The sequence below is a fragment of the Tachyglossus aculeatus genome, chromosome 7, assembly GCF_015852505.1.
Source record: "Tachyglossus aculeatus isolate mTacAcu1 chromosome 7, mTacAcu1.pri, whole genome shotgun sequence".
NCBI classification, from domain to species: domain Eukaryota; kingdom Metazoa; phylum Chordata; class Mammalia; order Monotremata; family Tachyglossidae; genus Tachyglossus; species Tachyglossus aculeatus.
In genome coordinates this window covers 58,096,871-58,113,823 of record NC_052072.1, presented here as the reverse complement: position 1 = coordinate 58,113,823, position 16,953 = coordinate 58,096,871, and the positions used below count along the sequence as shown (strand labels likewise).

The window sequence follows — 16,953 nt, the reverse complement described above, 5'->3', positions numbered from 1 at the left end:
CAAAACTCACCCGTGCTGGGCAGCAGCAGCAAGGGAGAGAGTCGAGGGCAGAGACTCAAGTTTACTGCATGGAAGGAGGCAATGGTAAACCACTTTCATATGTTTATCAAGAAAACTCTATGATACACTACCAGAATGATTTCAGATGGGCAGTGGGGTGTTCTGGGAGGAATGTGTCCATGGCATCGCTATGCATCAGAAACGACTCGATGGCATAAGACAAGACAAGCTGCCCTATCCCTGGTCTTTTCCAGTATGGCACTCATAGGTCTGTTTTGCGCTTGGGAGCTTTGGTGCTGAGCCTCCCTCCACCGTGTCTTACTTCCCTGAGTTCCATAATGCGACACTAGACTTCTCACTGGCCTGGGAGAGGAACACGACAGCCCTGGAGTAGCCTAATCCTTCTTTTTCCCCTCTCCGGGGAACATTCTAGGATTGTGCAAAATCTGGGTTCTACCCGAAAATGGCCCCATGACATCATTAGAGAAGCAGCATGGCATAGTGGATAGGGCTCAGGACTGAGAGTCAGAAGGTCATGGGTTCTAATCCCAACTCCAACACTGGTCGACTGTGTGACCTCAGGCAAGTCACTTCACTTCTCCAGGGCTCAGACAACTCATCCATAAAATGGGGATTGAAACTATGAGCCTCACCTGGGACAGGAAATGTGTCCAAACCGATTTGTTTGTATCCACCCCAGCACTTAGTACAGTGCCTGGCACATAGTAAGTGCTTAGCAAATACCACAATCACTATTATCGTTATTATCATCACATTATATTGCATGATCAGCATAGCATAAGTGTCATCACATCTGTCTTCTGGTGTGGGACATAAGCAGACTGCCAGTAGTCACCCTATGGTCACTTCTCTTTCCTCTATCTCAACCACCCTCTAGACCATTAACTCACAAGACTGTAAACTCACTAGACTGTAAACTCACTAGACTGTAAACTCACTGTGGGAAGGGAATGTGTCTACCAATGCTGTCATATTGGGCTCTTCCAAGTGCTAGATAAAGTGCTCTGCGCACAGCAAGCTCTCAATAAATACGATTGATTGATGCTGAGTAGTGTTAACTGTAAGTGTGGTTTCACCACTACTAATTGGTAAATGTCAGTAAACACTCAGAAAAGTTGCTGTTTGACAACCCTTTCTCTAGAGCATGATTTTCTGATTCCACAACCCATTTCGTTCAGGGGACCACCACAGTTTTGTGCAGAAAAGCCAGACCAAACTGTACCTTGGTCTCATCTTCCTCCCCACTGACCCTTGTCCTCATCCTGCCTCTGGCCTGGAACTCCCTCCCTATTCACATAACAATAATAATAAATAAGATGGCATTTATTAAGTGCTTACTATGTGCAAAGCACTGTTCTAAGCGCTGGGGAGGTTACAAGGTGATCAGGTTGTCCCTCAGGGGGCTCACAGTCTTAATCCCCATTTTACAGATGAGATAACTGAGGCACAGAGAAGTTAAGTGACTTGCCCAAAGTCACACAGCTGACAATTGGCGGAGCTGGGGTCTGAGCCCATGACCTCTGATTCTACTCTCCACTCTCTCCACCTTCAAAGTTTTTTTAAATTCCCATCTCCTCCCAGAGGACTTCCCCATCAAAACTCTCATTTCCCCCATCCTCTCTCCCTTCTGCATCACCCTTGCAGAATCCTTCATCCATCCAACTCTCAACCTCACAGCTCTTAGGTTACACATCCGTAATTTATTTTAATGTCTGTCTCCCACTCCAGACTCTAAGTTCCTTGAGTGCAGGGAACGTCTATCAACTCTGATATATTGTACTCTCCCAAGCGCTTAGTACAGTATGTTCTCAATAAAAATAGAGAAGCAGTGTGACTCAGTGGAAAGAGCCCGGGCTTGGGAGTCAGGGGTCATGGGTTCTAATCCTGGCTCCGCCACATGTCTGCTGTGTGACCTTGGGCAAGTCACTTAGCTTCTCTGAGCCTCCATTACCTCATCTGTAAAATGGGGATTAAGACTGTGAGACCCACATGGGACAACCTGATCACCTTGCATCCTCCCAGCGCTTAGAACAGTGCTTTGCACATAGTAAGTGCTTAACAAATGCCATCATTATTATTATTATTAAATATGATTGATTGATTGAAGACTTTTGCTGCACTTCTGTGCAGTACTAAAACAATCTTGTGCATACTCAACCTGTCACAGGACTTGTCCAGTTTACAGCAGCAAGAGGTCGAAGAAAGATTCTGGCTCACAGCTAACTGGTCATCCCCCCCAGGGCTTCTCTGTCCCATCTGCTCCTCACTCTGAGATGACTGTCTCAAGCCGTTGGAAAAATCCACAACTTTAGCGAAAATGCACCATCATGTTCCACCTAGTATTGAGATATCATACTTTCCCAAGAGCATAATACAGTGCTCTGCATACATTAAGGGCTCAATAAATACAACTGATTGATTGATTGATGAATGAAGGGGAGGCATCCTTTCTTTCCCTAAATTAATCCGATTAAATGACATGATCAAAGGGGAATAATAATAATTTTGGTTATCTGTTAAGTACTTACTGTGTGTCCAGAACTGAACTAGGCACTGGGGTAGACACAACACAATCAGATTAAACATTCATACATTCATTAAATCGTATTTATTGAGCACTTACTGTGTGCAGAGCACTGTACTAAGCGCTTGGGAAGTACAAGTTGGCAACATATAGAGACGGTCCCTACCCAACTGCGGGCTCACAGTCTAGAAGGGGGAGACAGACAACAAAACAAAACACATTAACAAAATAAAATAAATAGAATATGTAAATATGTACAAGTAAAATAAATAGAGTAATAAATCTGTACAAACATATATACAGGTGCTGTGGGGAAGAGAAGGAGGTAGGGCGGGGGGGATGGTGAGGGGGAGAGGAAGGAGGGGGCTCAGTCTGGGAAACATGCTCCTATAAAATGACTATCAGCATTTGACAAATCTTTCACGGATCAGAAAACTCAAAGTGAGTGTCCCTGTGTAAAACCGTGGTTTTATATCCTGTCTTTGACACCATGGACTGCTTTAGGATAGCTTTATCCTCTGAGACTGAGTTGGAAACAGGTCAAATTCTAGGACAGGATTAAGTTTGGTTATAAAGCAAAATGGTTTCTAAAGAAAACACAGTCTTAGAAATAGTTACATTTTCATAGCTATGAGAAATCAGCTGCAATTTGATGCTTTAAGCTCAAAAACTTGTTTTGAGCAAGCAGATACAGAGTGAAACTATGACATGGAAGTATTGATTCTCTTGACTATTACAAAACTAGGAAAAGCTGAATTCAAAGTGCCACAGTTGTTATATCTATATACAGGAGGGTTCATCTGTCAGGGGAGCCTACTTTACATTTGAATGAAGAGGGGTAGGGGTGAGAGTTGGACTTGGGCTTAGGACGGGGTCGCACAGAGCAGGGCATCAGGAGGTGGAGTGGCACTGTGATGTTATAATGAGGGGAAGGGGCTTAGAGGGACCATGTGTGGAGAAAAAGGGACTCTTCAATCAGAATAACCTTTGTTGGCACGTTGCATGTGTGGCCTAGTAGAAAGAGTATGGGTATGGGAGTCAGAGTGCCTGGGTTCTAATTCCACCTCTACAAGTTACCAGTCATGTGATGTTGGACAAATCACTTAACTGTTCGGCGCCTCAGTTTCCTCAACTATAAAATGGGGATGAAATACCTGATGTCCCTCCTAATTAGACTATAAGCCCCATGTGAGACAGGGGCTATGTTCATCAACCTGATTAACTTGCATCTACCCCAGCACTTTAGTGTTTGATACATAGCAAGCACTTAACGAATACCATTTAAAAAGCCTCCTATGCTTGAGACAACAAATATCTATTTTAATTCTGTCACTTTCTGTGTAAAACATTTCCTTCTTGGTATATAATTTCATAACCAAAGAGTCACAAGACACTCTAAAGGTGTTTATAATTTATGTACCTATCTGTAATTTTATTTATTTATAGTAATATCTGTTTCCCCTTATAGGCTGTAAGCTCATTGTGGGCAGGGAATGTGCCTGTTATATTGTTATATTGTATTCTGCCAAGTGCTTAGTACAATGCTACGCACCCAGTAAGTGCTCAATAAATATGATTGACTGTGACTGAATCAGGTGAACCTTTTCCAATAAGTCGCTTGGCCATGTAACTAAGATGTTTTGCTGAATAATAAGGAAAAAAGATTTATTTCCTAATCTGACACTTGGAATATTTCGAGATGCCTGAGTTTTTGATCTGTAACTTCAGCCCCTTTCTTAGGCCTAAATGATTTCTTTCTAAATGTTGAAGGTAACTTCTAAAGGTCTTTATTCCAGGAGTAATTTCCCAGGTGCAGTCCATCCTGGTAAGCTATCCTGTGAAATGAGTCTCCAGAGATCAGGACTCCCAGCCTCTAGTCTAGACGATGAATTTGAGAAATTCCAGGAAGTCTGCTACTCAAACTCTCCAGTGAGGAATAAAAAAAAAAAAAAACCTTCAGGATGCGTGAATGCAAAAAAGTCTTTGGAAAGGATCAAATGGATTGCACATTTAACCAGAACACCCAAGTCTATCATGCAAATAAGGAAGCCATTTCATCAGTCACTTGGTTTCTAGCAAAAGCCATTTGAGTCCCTCTTTCACTGATTTTTGTCCTGAATTGATTTTATTCATCTCTGGCCATTGATGCTGGAAGTTCAATTAAAGGTTTTTCTTGGCCTTTTCTGCAGCAAAATCTCCCACCAAAACCTTAATTTTAAGAAACTTCATCATTGCACTGTCAGAGATAGTTGCTCTATTACACATCTGTGGGGAGTCATTATTAATCTAGAGCTTTATAATATGCCTCCCACACCCTACTACGGGTGTTTCTCAAAGCTCAGTTCTGGGTCTTCTTTTATTCTCCATCCACACTCACTCCCTTGAAGAATCCATCCTCTACCACTATTTCATCTATGATCTGTCAATGGAAGATCCCCAAATTTACATCACTAGCCCTGACCTCTCTCCTCTGTAATCTCTCTCATCTCCTCCTGCCTCCAGGACATCTCTTCATGGATGTACAACTGACAACTCATGCTCATCGTGTCCCAAACTGAGCTCCTCATCTTTCCTCCCAAGTTTCCTCCTCCATCTAACTTCCCTACCAGTGTTGAAAAAACCACTATCCTCCCCATCTCTCAAGGTCACAACATTTGCATTACGCTTGACTCCTCTCTCTCTTTCGATCACCAATCACCAAATCCTGCTTGTTCTTTCTTCATAACATCTCCAGAATCCTCCCCTTCCTCTCCACCCAATCTGTGCCATGCTGGTCTAAGCATTTGTCATATCCTGACTCAACTACTGCATCAGCCTCCTCACAAACTTTCCTGCCTCCCGTCTCTCCGCTCTCCAGCCCAGACTTCATTCTGCCGCCTTGATCATTTTTTCTAAAACATCATTTTGCACATATCTCTCCACTCTTCCAAAACCTCCACTACATCAAATAGAAACTTATGTCTAGTAGTTGAAGGTACTGAATTAGCTCTCTCCCCACTAGATGACCTCAATCATCTCCCTTTCCACCCCACCTAGGATGCTTTGCTACTTTCCAGTCTCTGGAGTGCCTTTTGCTCACATGCTCTCTTCTGCCTGGCATTCCCTTTCCCTTCTAATCCAGCAGAGAACTGTTCTCCCCATCTTCAACTCCCTTCGAAAATCATACCTCCTCCAGGAGGTCTTCCCTAATTAATCTCTCATAGAGGAGCAGCATGGCATAGTGGATACAGCACGGGCCTGAGAGTCAGAAGGTTGTGGGTTCAAATCCTGGCTCCACCACTTGTCAGCTGTGTGACTTTGGGCAAGTTACTTCACTTCTCTGTGCCTCAGTTACCTCATCTATAAAATGGGGATTGAGGTTGTGAGCCCTATATGGGACAGGGAGGGGGTCCAACTCAATTTTCTTGTGTACACCCCAGCACTTAGTACAGTGCCTGACATATAGTAAGTGATTAACAAATGGCACATTTATCTCCATTCATTCGTTCAATCGCATTTATTGAGCTGTTACTGTGTGCAGAGCATTGTACTAAGTGCTTGGGAAGTACAAACTGGCAACATATAGAGACAGTCCTTACCCAACTACGGGCTCACAGTCTAGAAGACAGTCCAGTCTCCACACCAACCACCTTCACCGTACTGCCACTGCATTTCCTTGTGGCCTAAGCACTTGAGAACTCAACCCCACACCCCCCACCTTCATGTATATATCTTTAAAATCTGTTGTTCCCCCATAATTTTATTTTAGTGCCTGCCAAGTCTGCTAGATTGTAAGCCTTTTGAGATCAGAGATCATGTCGAACAACTCTATTCAACTCTCCCAAGTGCTTAGTACACTGCTCTGGACACAATAAGCACTTAAGAAATACTACTGATTGATTTCCCCTCTCAGGGTCATACCTGAAGAGTTTCCATTACTCTAACAGTCTCGACTACTAGAGGGAGGGTCAAGCAGAGGCCTACCCATTCCATTCCTAGCCTGGGCAGTGGCTAGAGAGTGGAAGGCAATCTGTTACAAGTCAAAATTCCCCTGTGCTGGGCAGCAGCGGCACAGGAGAGAGTTGCGGTCGAAGACTCAAGTTTACTGCACGGAAGGAGGCAGTGGTAAACCACTTCTGCATTTTTACCAAGAAAACTCTATGGATACACTACCAGAACAATTGTAGATGGAGATGGGGTGTTCTGGAAGAGATGTGTCCATGGTGTCACAATGGATCAGAGAAGACTCGACAGCATAAGACAAGACAAGATTGATTTACTCGTTGCTTTCCACAACACTTCACGATATCGTTTCATGTGGGAGATGACAGCTATTTTACCTAGGGTAGTTAAAATCCTTCTGACCAGTACAATATCTGTTCCCCAAAACATAGGACTCACCTTCCTTGATTTTGCTAGTACTTCAAAAAATATTAACTCTCAAAGAACAGATTAACTCTCAGAGAATAGCAGCATGAAGTAACATGGTCATAAAACAGTGTGGCTTGGTGGAAAGAACATGGGCTTGGGAATCAGAGGACGTGGGTTCTAATCCCAGCTCTGCCACTTGTCTGCTGTGTGTAACCTTAGGCAAGCCACTCCACTTCTCTGGGACTCAGTTGCCTCATCTGCAAAATGGGGGGTGAAGACTGTGAGCTTCAGGTGGGACAACCTGATTACCTTGTATATACCTCAGCACTTAGAACAGTGCTTGACACATAGTAAGCGTTTAAAAAATACCATTATTATTATTAATAATACAATTAGATTGTAAGCTTGTTGAGGGCAGGGAGTATGTCTCTTCATTGTTATAACATACTCTCCTAAAGGTTTAGTACAGTGCTCTGCACACAGTAAGTGTTCAATAAATACGACTGACTGACTGACTGACTAAATTAGACACAGTCTCTGTCCCACATGGGGCTCACAGTCTAAATAAGAAATAAAACACATAGTGAATCCTCATTTAACAAAAGAGGAAACTGTGGCACAAAAAATCAAAGTCATGCAACAGGCCAGTGGCAGAGAACGGGATTAGAACCCAGGTGCTCAGACTCCCAGGCCTGTGCACTTTCCACTGTCACACTGTTTCTTCACATCACCCTTCCCCCTCCAAAGGGCTAAGACTTGAAGCCAGGACTCTGCATCTGAGCATTTTCTTCTGACCATTTGAAAGGCGGAAACAGGACTCTAGAAATAACCACCCATGTAGGCCTGTCTGAGTCAAAGCCAGGGTTAAATCATGTCACAGGAGGAGGCAACTTTCCAACTGAAGCCCAAACATGGCCATCAAACTGATCGATTACTTGGAGAGTTCAGTGACCCACAACTTACCAACTCAATCCTGTAGTGAGTAAAGATGCTTGGAGAATAAAATGTTCTTTCCTATGGAAGAGAAATGACTGTTTACCAAGGAATTCCAAAAATCAACTCAATCTTTCCTCCACCCAGTAACCACAAACACTAGTGCTTATATGTAATGTAAACAGTTCTTGATTTATTATTAGCTGGTCCCTTTGCCGAAATATTTCTTCTCAGCAAATTGTCTTCCCGTCACAGCTGGGCCAACATTACTGTCAGCTATCGCAGCTTCGGCAATAACTAATGGGAAGACAAAAGACAAGTCCGTCCGTCTGTCTATGCTTCATTTTCTCCATGTGTACAGCCCGCAGATAGTAATGAATAATATATCAGACTAATATACCAGAAAAACACTAATAATAACAATAATATTGTTATTTCTTGAGCACTTACTTTGTGCCAAGGATTGTCCTAAGCACTATGTAGTCAAGGATCTTGTCCAGTAATATGGAACTGAAGACTAGCACAGAAATTCTGTTACTTTGGCAGCATACTGACAAATGACATGACCTACTAGAAAATGGGATCAAGAAAGTGAGCATATTTAGGAAGAATGATTAGATAGAGGACAGTGGCAAGATGAATTGAAGCTTCAGACTAAATTTAGGGTCTACAGAGCCAATGGGCTGTCCTGAATTTATTAGGTTGTGAGACACAGAACCATCATAAATGCTTCGTCTGGTTCCTTAACAGTTCCATCAGTGTCATTTATGTGACATTCTCAAAATCAAGTGGTAAGGCAGGTTCAGAAACAACAAAGTCCGGAAACAAAATCAGTCTGCTACTGCTGAATCTATGCTCAACCTTAGCATAGCTTAACTGTGTGAGACAAGTGAGGAGAATGGATGATTTTGGCTGCCATTTCATGGTTGAGTTGGAATCGGACAACCAGAAGGGAAGGAGACAAGGAAAATGTTTTAAAGATACAGTAAATGCAACCTCAGAGCTGAATGTCAGGAGACAACCGGAGCAAACACTGGCTGCGGGGAAATTAGGGAGTGCTCTTCCAACAATACAAGCCTGTGGGGAAGAGGTGCTCCAGTAAACAGCTTGCATATGTGCATCTGGAGCCCATCATTGTGAGGAGCAGCATGACCTAGTGGAAAGAACATGGGTCTGGCAATCAAAGGACCTGGGTTCTAATCCCTGCTCTGCCATTACCTGCTGTGTGAGCTTGGACAAGTCATTTAACTTTCATTTCCTCATCTGTAAAATAAGGCTTCAATGCCTGTTCTCCTTCCTTCTTAGACTGTGAATCCCATATGGGACAGAGACTGTGTCTGATCTGATTAACTTGTATCTACACCAGCCCTTTGCACAGGACTTGACACATAGCAAGTTATTAACAAACACAATAACAACAATATAGTAATAATAATGATACACAAGATTTTCTTACGATGGAGTTTTGCAAGAAAGCGATGCCCATATTGTATGTAAATGAGGTGTATTACTTTCCTAAACTTCGTTTTGAAGAAGGAAGCATTGCATTCATTTTTAGATAGAGATGATTGTTTCATCATTGTAGCGATCCAAAGCCATAAATTAAGCACCTACTAATTGCAGAGCACATGAAAATTCATGTATCAGCTATTCAGTAGACTTAAAACAGTGTTGAATTAACCAACCTAAAGCATACTTCATTTCATCAGCCCAGGGATGTTTACAAATTTGGGGTCACTCTTACTGGATTCAGGGAGACACAACAAACCATGAATAATCAATCAATCAGTGACATTTATTGAAAATCTACAGAGTGCTAGGCTAATGTTGGGTTAGGAAGGTATGACTTGAGCAAGACACATGTTCCCTAAAGCTTAGAATCTAATGGCCTGCCAAAGGTACTAATCATAACAATAATGATGGTGATATTCATTAAGCATTTATTATGTCACGAGGATTGGGGTAGATTCAAGAAGTAGATCAATCAATGACATTTATTGAGCACTTACTGCGTGCAGAGCACTGTACTAAGCCCTTGGGAGAGTACAATACAATCGAGTAATCATAACCGGTGCCCTCAAGAACCTTACAGTTTCTATCCCACAGAGAGTTCACCATCATCATCATCATCATCAATCGTATGTATTGAGTGCTTACTATGTGCAGAGCACTGTACTAAGCGCTTGGGAAGTACAAATTGGCAACATATAGAGACAGTCCCTACCCAACAGTGGGCTCACAGTCTAAAAGGACTGTGAGCCCATCTAAGAAGGACTGGAAACTGGTATTTTCTCCCCATTTTACAGATGAGAAAACTGAGGCAGAGAGGTTAGGTGAATTGCCCAAGGTCACACAGCAGGAAAGGTGCAGAGCCAGGATTAGGACCCAAGGCTCCTGGCTCCCAGCACTGCATTCTATCCACTGGGGCCTTACTGTTGTCTTATAGTCTATGAAGGCCTCCACACAAATAGTGCCAAGCAGCACATCAAAGCATTCTGTTTCAGGTGAGCAAATAAGTACATATCAAGCCCTGAGGGTACAAGAGGAGGCCTTTGGATGTGGTTAGGCAGGGCTGGCAGAGCATAAGGCTGGCACTGGGCTTGCCATCACATCCTCTGAACCAGGTTGGCACAAGGTGGGTGCACCATGTAGTGGCTTGGGGCACCATCTGACTTAAATAACAAGTATGGATTCAGACAGACAGAAAATATTTGACTAGAGAGACGTGCAGGTGCAGTATCTGTACCAGCAGGTAGCTGCCCAGAGTGGGTTTAGGGAAGTCCCAGGTCAGTCCACCCTCTGACTCAAGAGGGCTTTTGACCATCGCAGGTTCAGTTTTTTTCCCTCATTAAACCCTGCACGAGCAAAAAAGTCCTGAACAAACAACAGGAAACTTCTGAGGATAGAAAGCACTCTCAATGACCCCTAAAAGTGAGACAGTTGAGTTGAACCCAGAACAATTTGGGGGTTGATTGTCTTAGCATTGAAAATGGCCAAGGGAACACAATTTCCTGTGCACCTTAGGAAACAGGGATGGGGTAAGGGAAGCTAAAGGTCAGAGCATGAGCCCTTTAATGAAATTCCTTCAGTGTGCAATATTCAATCATATTGCCTTGAAACACTTAGGGAAGGAATTATGTTTCCCTCAATAATTACAATCATAACTGAGGTATATGTTATGTGCTTATTATTCATTCAATCACATTTATTAAGCATTTACCATGTGCAGAGCACTACATTAAGCACTATGGGTGTCTCCTTGACCAATATGGGAGAGGGCCACTGGCAGTTACCTTACCAATCAGGGATCAGATGCCAAGGTGGAACCAGTTATATTCATAGTTAAGGGGATGTATAGCCGCCACTTGGGCAGTGCTGGTGTGGCAAGGGGCAGAGACTCTATTGTCCATCAGGGATCTGGAAAGCCAGGAATGGTTTCTGAAGGAGGAATGGCAAACCCTTCTGACCCTGGAGAAAAACAGCAGTACCTGGGAACCAAATGAGGACTGTCAACCTGTTGAATGAATGGTATTTATTGAGCAATTACAGCATGCCGGGCACAGTACGATCCAGCAAAGTTGGTAGACACGTTTCCTGACCACAAGGAGCTTACAGCCTGATCACCCTTCAGTCTGCACCAGACGGTGGACATAACTCCTCAGAAAGTAACATAACTCCTTCTGGAGGGCAGGGATTTATTGAACTCTCCCAAGAGATAGCAGCATGGTCTAGTGGATAGAGCATGGGCCTGGGAATCAGAAAGACCTGGGTTCTAATCCAAGCTCTGCCTTGGGCAAGTCACTTCAATTCTCTCTGCCTCAGTTACCTCCTCCATGAAATGGGGTTTAAAACTGTGAACCCCACATGGGACAGGGACTGTGCCCAACCCAAATTGCTTGTATCCAGCCCAGTGCTTAACAAGTACCACAAAAAAATGTACCCTAGTGCTTAGAAACTTAGAAAAGTGACTGCTACATAGTACATGCTTAACACCATAAAAGATTTTCAAAAAGGGCTTACTAAAGTGCTTCACATACAGTAAGCATTCACTAAATACCACTAATTAATTGATTGATTGACAATTGACTGACTTCTATCAACCATATCCAGGAAGGATTGGTGTGTTTGGGGGTGGGGGTGGGGGATTAGCCTGCTTATTCCCCAGCGTTTGGAAAGTAGGAATGGGTTCCTGAGACGGGCCCAGGGGAGAGGAAGGCTAAGAAGGCCCAGGGGTGAGGAAGGTTAAGAAGGCCCAGAGGAGAGGAAGACTAAGAAGGCCTAAGGGAGAGGAAGGTTTCTTAGCCCAGAAACCAACCTCTGCTCCACCCACCAACTCTGCTACTTGACCTCTTCGGAAGTGACAGGAAACCCAGAAAGATCCTAGTCACCCAGAAGACAGCCCATGGCCTGTGATCCTATGAACCGGATGTTTCCTGTCCAGTCATGCCCAGGATCCAGGGTAAACACCTGCATTTTGGGCCTCCACAGGGCTCAGCACAATGTGTACCTGGTCCACAGACCCTGCTCTGGCCTGCTGCCTCCAGGATCCTGGGGAAAGCCGCTGGCTCAAGATCAGACCTCCACCCAGCTTGTTTCAAACAAGTCCCTTGTTTGCCCAGAGCACAGAGCCCCACTGAACAAATTTGTTTAAACCCTCCAGGCCCGTTCCAAAGTCGAACAGCACCGGGCTTTCTGAGAAGAGCTGTCTGGAAACAAGAGGAAAACATTGGGGCACTGGAGCGGCAGCTTCAAGGATCTTACTCGGTTGGGTGGCCCGGCCCCCGGCCCCTGCCCCTTCCTCCCTCCCCCTACCCCCGGCCAGAGCAGACAGCTGAAACTTACCACCTGGCTCTGAGCAAGCCACCGGAAGGCCCTGTTGGGCAGACCGGAGATAATAATAATAAAAATAATATTTATGGCATTTATTAAGGGCTTACTATGTGCAAAGCACTGTTCTAAGTGCTGGGGAACTTATAAGGTGATCAGGTTGTCCCACGTGCGGTTCACAGTCTTAATCCCCATTTTACAGATGAGGTAATTGAGGCTCAGAGAAGTTAAGTGACTTGCCCAAAGTCACACAGCTGACAAGTGGTGGAGCTGGGATTTGAACCAATGCCCTCTGATTACAAAGCCCACGCTCTTTCCACTGAGCCACCCTGACAGTGAGTCAGTCAGTCACTCACTTATATTTATTGAGGCTTATTGTATGCAGAACACTCTACTAAGCACTTGGGGGAGTAGAATATAACAATAAACAGACACATTCCCTGCTCACAAAAATCTTACAGTCTAGAAGGGCAGGCTGACACAATCCAGGGTAGGGGATGAGGGTTACGCAGCTGTGCCCATGGAAAATTCCCTCTTTGCACTGTTCCCTGGGAGCTGAGCCTGGAAGTCAGGGTTTATCTGGACTCTGGGGTTCAGAACCCCACAGGGAGATGTCCCCGCAAACAGGGCCCTGCTCCTCTAACCGGAGCCCAGCCGGTCCTGGTCTGTGCCTGGGGCCTAGGGTTGGTCAGCCCGAGCAGGATGTCTGAGGCCCGGAAGAGTACAAATCCTCTGGCCGGCAAGGAGACTGTCCCAATCCCCCCTCCCCATGCCTGCCCCTGATGGGGCTGAGGCCCAGCACAGGACTGAGGGGTTGTGGGGGCTGGGAGTTTTTCCACCCAAATTTGGGCCACCTTGGCTTTTGCCGGGTCTCCATCAAGCAAGGCAGTTGGGACTTTAGAGATCATATTTGCATGGCATAGAAGGGTCCCATTTCACAAGCGCTTAGTACAGTGCTTTGCACACAGTAAGCGCTCAATAAATACAATTGAATGAATGAATGAATGAATGGGATTAAAGATGAAGGAAAGACGAAAATAGAGGCAGAAAGACACATATATTTAAGGAAACACACAAAGACAGAGATATACACACACAGAGAGGCTCACCAACAAACATGCGTGCGCACACACACACACACACACACAGAAACAGAGAAACAGAGAAGGAAAGAAAGCAGGAGTTTCCAGGAGAAGTAAAAAGACGCTTGAATAAACAAATGCAGGCACACACCCACACACATATAGTTGGTTCTTCGAACTTTAAGATACTAGTGATAGTGAAAGTCACTCATGGGCATAATAACAAATAATAAATAATGATAGCATTTGTTAAGTGCTTACTATGGGCCGAGCACTGTTCTAAGCACAGGGCTAGATACAAGGTAATCAGGTTGTCCCACGTGGGGCTCATGGTCTTAATCCTCATTTTACAGATTAGGTAACAGGCACAGAGAAGTCAGGTGACTAACCCAAAGTCACACAGCTGATCAGTGGTGAAGCTGGGATTAGAACTCATAACCTCTGACTCTCAAGCCCGTGCTTATGTGTTGTTGATTTAGGAAGCAGCATGGCGTAGTGGATAGTTCACAGGCCTGGGAGTCAGAAGGTCAGAAGGTGGGGGGCATTCCCTTCTAGTTCTCCCTAGCTAGGACCCCTTTCAGATAAAGACCACCTCCCCCCCCGGACCCCGGACCCCACTACCTTAGGTATTTGAGGCTGATGCTGCTGCTGTAGATTTAAATACACTCCACAAGGAGGGGAGCCTTCAGATGCCATCCCATCCATCTGTGGTAGTTGCTCCTCTTCCCAGCTACATTGTGCTGGAGTAATAAATACGAACAAACATATCTACATATATACAGGTCCTGTGGGGAAGGGAAGGAGGTAAGATGGGGGGGATGGGGAGGGGGGCGAGGGGGAGAGGAAGGAGGGGGCTCAGTCTGGGAAGGCCTCCTGGAGGAGGTGAGCTCTCAGTAGGGTCTTGAAGGGAGGAAGAGATCTAGCTTGGCGGATGGGCAGAGGGAGGGCATTCCAGGCCAGGGGGATGACGTGGGCCGGGGGTCGACGGTGGGACAGGCGAGAACGAGGCACAGTGAGGAGATTAGTGGCAGAGGAGCAGAGGGTGCAGGGTGGGCTGTAGAAGGAGAGAAGGGAGGTGAGCTAGGAGGGTGCGAGGTGATGGAGAGCCTTGAAGCCGAGGGTGAGGAGTTTCTGCCTGATGCGCAGATTGATTGGTAGCCACTGGAGATTTTTGAGGAGGGGAGTAACATGCCCAGAGCGTTTCTGGACAAAGACAATCTGGGCAGCAGCATGAAGTATGGATTGAAGTGGGGAGAGACATGAGGATGGGAGATCAGAGAGGAGGCAGAGTGGGAGAGGGAGACTCCACTTGAAGAGTGGGAGACATGGACTGAATGTTTTTTCTGAAAAATCATCTGTGCAGTAGAGTGAATTTTGGACTGGAATGGGGAGAGACAGGAGGCTGGAAGGCCAGAGAGGATGCAGATGCAGTAGTATAGGCGGGATAGGATAAGTGTTTGGATCAACATAGTAGCAGTTTGGATGGAAAGGACAGAGTGAATTTCAGTAATGTTGTGAAGGTAGAACCTACTAGATTGGGTGACAGATTAAATATGTTGGTGGAATGAGAGTGATGAGTTGAGGGCAATGCAAAGTTCAGGCTCATGAGATGGGGAGGATAGTGGTATTGACTTCAGTGAAAAGAAGGACAGGCAGGGGATAGCGTATGGATGGAAAGTTAAGGAGTTCAGTTTGGGACATGTTTAGTTTATGGTGTCAGTGGCACATCCAGGTAGAAATGTCCTAAAGTCAGGAGGAAAAGCGAGACTACAGAGAAGAAAAGAGGTCAGGACTGGAGATGCAGATTTGGAAATCATCTGCATAGAGATGGTAGTTGAAGCAGTAGGAGAGAATGAGTTCAAACCCTGTGGTAGTTTGCCCTAGTGGAGGTGATCTTGTCTTTGCCCCCAAAATAAGCCTATATTTTCACTTCCATTATCCTATCACTCACCATGTTCTTGAGCAAAATAAAATAGCCAGAAAATGATTGCAAGACATGTAGACTTGTTTTGTCGGTCTGCTTATTCAGTGGGGAGGAGTCTGCTATTAAATTTGAATCCTGAAAATGATCACCAAGGAGATAGAAAAACACCCGATTCTCTAAATTGGGGCTTAAACATGGTCATCATTTTTGGCTTTCAGAATCTCTGTGTCTTCCCATATGTAATTAAATTCCCCACTAGGCTTAGAAAGGGCTTTCGTGCCATGTGAAGTAGTCTTAATGTAATCTAGAGAGGTCCTGGATTCCCAGAGCTGCTGAATCATTCAAACATAGAATTTAAATATACTGCTGAGTCTGACTGCTCTTACAAACAACCTGTTCTTGTCCAAAAGGAAGCAAAATAAGACTCCATCCATTTCCATGGAGTGAAGGAAAATCCATGGAGAAAACAGGTCTGGGCTAGGCACCTCTCTCCTGGAATAGATTCCCCATCAATTTCAACAAACCTGTCTTCCCCACCCTCAAATTCCTCTTTAAAAAGTCCATGTCCACAAGGAGCTATTCTCAGATTAATCTTCCTCCTTCAGGATGATGCCGTCCCTACAGTCATCTCAATGTGGATATATTTCATGGTTTATTTATTTGTTCTTTATTTGCTGGTCTGAATCATTGATACCTGCAGCAAACAAGGCAGCCTGGTAGAGTAGTCAGGATTTTGGTAATTCCCCACAAGCAAAGGTTCTGCAAATATTGGAATTACTACTATTTTTGACCAAGAGATGAGCTCAAAAGCAGAAGCAGGCTCTGTGTGGGACAGACCTACAACTGCAGCAATGATCTATCCTAGAGTTCAAATAATCACTGGTGCACAATTCTGTACACATCTCCCCACTCCTCACAAAACACTTATGGTTGTCCATTCATCACTGCATCACCATCTACTTCAATCATTCATTCATTCAATCGTATTTACTGAGCGCTTACTGTGTGCAAAGCACTGTACTAAATGCTTGGGAAGTACAAGTCGGCAACATGTAGAGACAATCCCTACCCAACAACGGTCTCACAGTCTGGAAGGGGCAGACAGACAAAAAAACAAAACAAAACATGTAGACAGGTGTCATAATTGTCAGAATAAATAGAATTATAGCTATATGAACATCATTAACAAAATAAATAGAATAGTAAATATGGACAAGGAAAATAAATAGAGTAATAGATCTGTACAAATATATACAAGTGCTATGGGGAGGGGAAGGAGGTAGAGCAGAGGG

The 16,953-nt window shown here is 44.5% G+C and overlaps 1 non-coding gene across 1 annotated transcript; it reads left to right on the top strand.

Annotated features, from left to right (window-relative positions):
* Positions 1-6,427: 6,427 nt before the first annotated feature.
* On the top strand, positions 6,428-6,565 carry LOC119931106. The gene has a single exon (XR_005451968.1). It is a non-coding gene; the product is annotated as a small nucleolar RNA SNORA7 (small nucleolar RNA).
* Positions 6,566-16,953: the final 10,388 nt, after the last annotated feature.